The sequence below is a fragment of the Tachyglossus aculeatus genome, chromosome 11 (assembly GCF_015852505.1).
Source record: "Tachyglossus aculeatus isolate mTacAcu1 chromosome 11, mTacAcu1.pri, whole genome shotgun sequence".
Taxonomy (NCBI): domain Eukaryota; kingdom Metazoa; phylum Chordata; class Mammalia; order Monotremata; family Tachyglossidae; genus Tachyglossus; species Tachyglossus aculeatus.
The window spans coordinates 57579835-57583309 of record NC_052076.1 but is presented as its reverse complement, the minus strand read 5'-3'; the positions used below and the strand labels follow the sequence as shown (position 1 = coordinate 57583309).

Here is a 3475-nt window from a genome sequence, read left to right as displayed (position 1 = left end):
GGAAGATGTGTGTTTATTTTGGTCTCTTTTTTTATCTTACACTTGCTGCATCAGTCTTGGTTCAGAAGTTTTACCATCTCCCTGATCAACCTGGTGGCCCTACTATGAACTTCTTCCAACTCTATTGTGTCCTTTGGGTCGTGTCAGGTGAAGTCACAAAGGAAAGAGGTTTGTGGCTGGGTGTCTGTGGCATGGGATTGTGGTTGGTGGTTTAAAGGGCATTCAGCACCCTGGGGCCAGAGAATAATAATAACAATAACAATGATAATGGTGATGATAACAATAACGTTATTTAAGCACCTACTATGTGCCAGACACTGTACTAAGCACAGGGGCAGATAAAAGCAATTTGGGTTGGACACAGTCCCTGTTCCACTTGGGGCTCATAGCCCTAATCCCCACTTTACAGATGAGGAAGACAGAGACACAGAGAATTTAAGTGACTTGCCCATGGTGACACAGCAGGCAGGTGGTGGAGCCAGGATTAGAACTCAGGTCCTCTGACGCCCAGGCCCATGCTTGAGACTGGGGGAAGAAAACCCAAACTCAAGCAGGCTAGAAGAGTGATAAGGTGGACTATTTCCACAGGAAATTTGAACATTTTCCTGCTCCATATTTCCAGAGAGACAGGTGGATAAGATAACATAAGTTCTAGTGTACCTCTCCCCTCTTAGGATCCCACCTGGAGAGTTTCCAGGACTCGACCAGTCTCGGCTATGGGAGGGAGAGTCAAGCAGAGGCCTAGCCATTCCATTCCCAGCTTGGCCAGTGGCTAGGGTGTGGAAGGCAATCCGCTACAAGTCAAAACTCACCTATGCTGGGCAGCAGCGGCATGGGAGAGAGTCGAGGGCAAAGACTCAAGTTTACTCTGTGGAAGAAGGCAGTGGTAAACCACTTCCAGATTTTTACCAAGAAAACTCCATGGATACACCACCAGAACGATTGCAGATGGAGAGTGGGGCGTTCTGGGAGAGACGTGTCCATGAAGTGGCTTTGGGTTGGAAATGACTAGACAGCATAAGCAAGCCAAGTGTACCTCTACTTCAATCTAGCCCTGACCTTTAAAGGTATCTTCACCAATTCCTGGAAGCGTCCTCTCCTGAAGTCCTGCATTCGTATGCTCTCGTAAACTCTGGATTTGGGGAATTTGCCTAGGCTGGCCTGCTGAACAGAGTCATTCTGACCTAGGGAGTGACTAGAGAGCATGGGCCCAGCACTCACAAGGTCATGGGTTCTAATGCCAGCTACACTACCTGTCTGCTGTGTGACCTTGGGCAAGTAACTTCACTTCTCTGTGCTCGTTTTCCTCATCTTTAAAATGGGGGCTGAGACTGTGAGTCCCAGATTGGACAAGGATCGTGTCCAACCTGATTTGCTTGAATCCACCCCAGCGTTTAGTAACAACTTAAAAAAATACCATAAAAAGAAGTTGAAGTAATTTAGAGAACAGGGAAGGCAGGCATCTCTTAAGAACTGACATCAGTGGGAGGTCCCCTGTCAAAAACTTGATTAGTTCCCTCTTCCTGCATTGGTTCTTTGCCTCTCCCAGCTTCATTTCCTCTGGCCCTGCTAAGACCTTGCCCTCGAGGATGGCTTCTTCTTGAATTCCCAGGAAAAGATTAAGTGGTTATTAATGGGGCTTTCAAGGCCTCCATGTAAGAGTGTTTTGCCCTTTCCTTTGGAAATGTCCCAGACTGGAGGCTGTGGTCACCTCCTCTGACGGAAAGGCCTGCAAGTTTGTTTAATAAGCATTAATGCAGTCCTCACTGGGTAAATATTTAGGCTGGGAAATACCTCTTCATCATCAAACAATGGAATTTGGGAGGATACAATAGAGTTGGTTGACATGATCCCTGCCCTGGAGGGGCTTACAGTCAGCTGGAGTTTACCTTTCTGCCAATCCTGATTTTACTTGTTCTAGAATCCAAGTGTCCCATGACGAATCCATCCAGTCCAACTCCTTGTCTCCAGATAGGTCTGGGTATCTATACTATTCTTAAATCTAGGTATCCTTTGTGCATGTAATCTCTGGACTGAGAGCTCTTCCCGGGGTCTCTCTATATGCAGGTGAACATCAGTGGTATTTCACCAGTAATATTTATCGAGCCCTTACTACATGCAGACCGCTGTACTAAGTGCTTGGGAGAGTACAATACAAGAGAGTTGGCAAAGACATTCCCTGCCCACAATGATCTTAAAGGGGGAGACAGACATTAACAAATAAAGAATTTATAATGAATGATTAAAAGATATGTAAAAAAACTGCTGTGGGGAGGGGGTGAACCCACTGTTGGGTAGGGACCGTCTCTATATGTTGCCAAGTTGTACTTCCCAAGCGCTTAGTACAGTGCTCTGCACCCAGTAAGCGTTCAATAAATACGATTGAAGGAATGAATGAGTGAACGAATGGGGGCGTTGAGGTGAATATCAAATGTCCAGCTTGGCTTAGTGGAAAGAGCACCTGCTTGGGAGTCAGAGGACTTGGGTTTGAATCCAGACTCTGCCACTTGTTTGCTGTGTGACCTTGGGCAAGTCACTTCACTTCTCTGGGCCTCAGTTACCTCATCTGTAAAATGGGAATTAAGACTGTGAATCCCACCTGGAACAACCTGATTACCTTGTAACTATTCCAGTGTTTAGAACAGTGTTTGGCACATAGTAAGTGCTTAACAAATATCGTTATTATTAAAGGCCACAGATCCAAGTACACAGATGATGCAAAAGGGAGAGGGAGCCGGGGAAAAGAGGCCTTAATCAAGGAAGGCCTCTTGGAAGAGATGTGACTTAAATAATACTTTGAAGGTGGAAAGAATGGTGGTCCAGCCTATATGGAGGGGGTGAATAAAATTTTTCATGCCTAAAGTAGGGAAGGAGAGGGCTGTGGGCAGAGCATGTAGCCAGAAACTTCCAGGGCTATCATCCCAACTTTCCTCAAAAGTAATACAGAGTTTAATTTCTCCCCAGTTGGGCCTCAGAACTCTTCCTATGTCTAGCTGGGTTCCGGGAACACAGGAAGTACCGCAGAAGCCTATTCCCAATTCCTTCCAGGGGACATAGCAGTCAGGGCCTTGCCGCCTTTGCCTTGGAGGACAAATCATGCCCGTATTTCTCTCCCTCCTCACTGCCTTCCTGTCTCCAGGAGTCAAAGCCTCCACTGGGGCATTCAGCCAACAATCTTATTGAGCTCCAGATGAAGGCAGAGCACTTGACTAGATGCTGATGCCGAGGTAAAGCTGCCAGATGTCCTAGGTATATATGGGATTATTTCTTGCCCTGTTTTCCTGGGAAGGTCCGTTGGGAGAACTGTCCAGAATTTGAGTGACACAAACCCACTTCTCCACTGGAGGAAAACGGACTACAGTCAGTGGTAAATCCTTATTCACAAGTGTAATAATAATGATCCAGACTATTCTCCATATCCTTTCTCTTCCTGTCCTCCTCCTGAGTCAGGGGAGGGGGCAGGAAGGACCCAGGG

The 3475-nt window shown here is 46.6% G+C and overlaps 1 non-coding gene across 1 annotated transcript; it reads left to right on the top strand.

The window, feature by feature from the left end:
* Positions 1-664: 664 nt before the first annotated feature.
* On the top strand, positions 665-802 carry LOC119935390. The gene has a single exon (XR_005453274.1). It is a non-coding gene; the product is annotated as a small nucleolar RNA SNORA7 (small nucleolar RNA).
* The last annotated feature ends 2673 nt before the right edge of the window (positions 803-3475 follow it).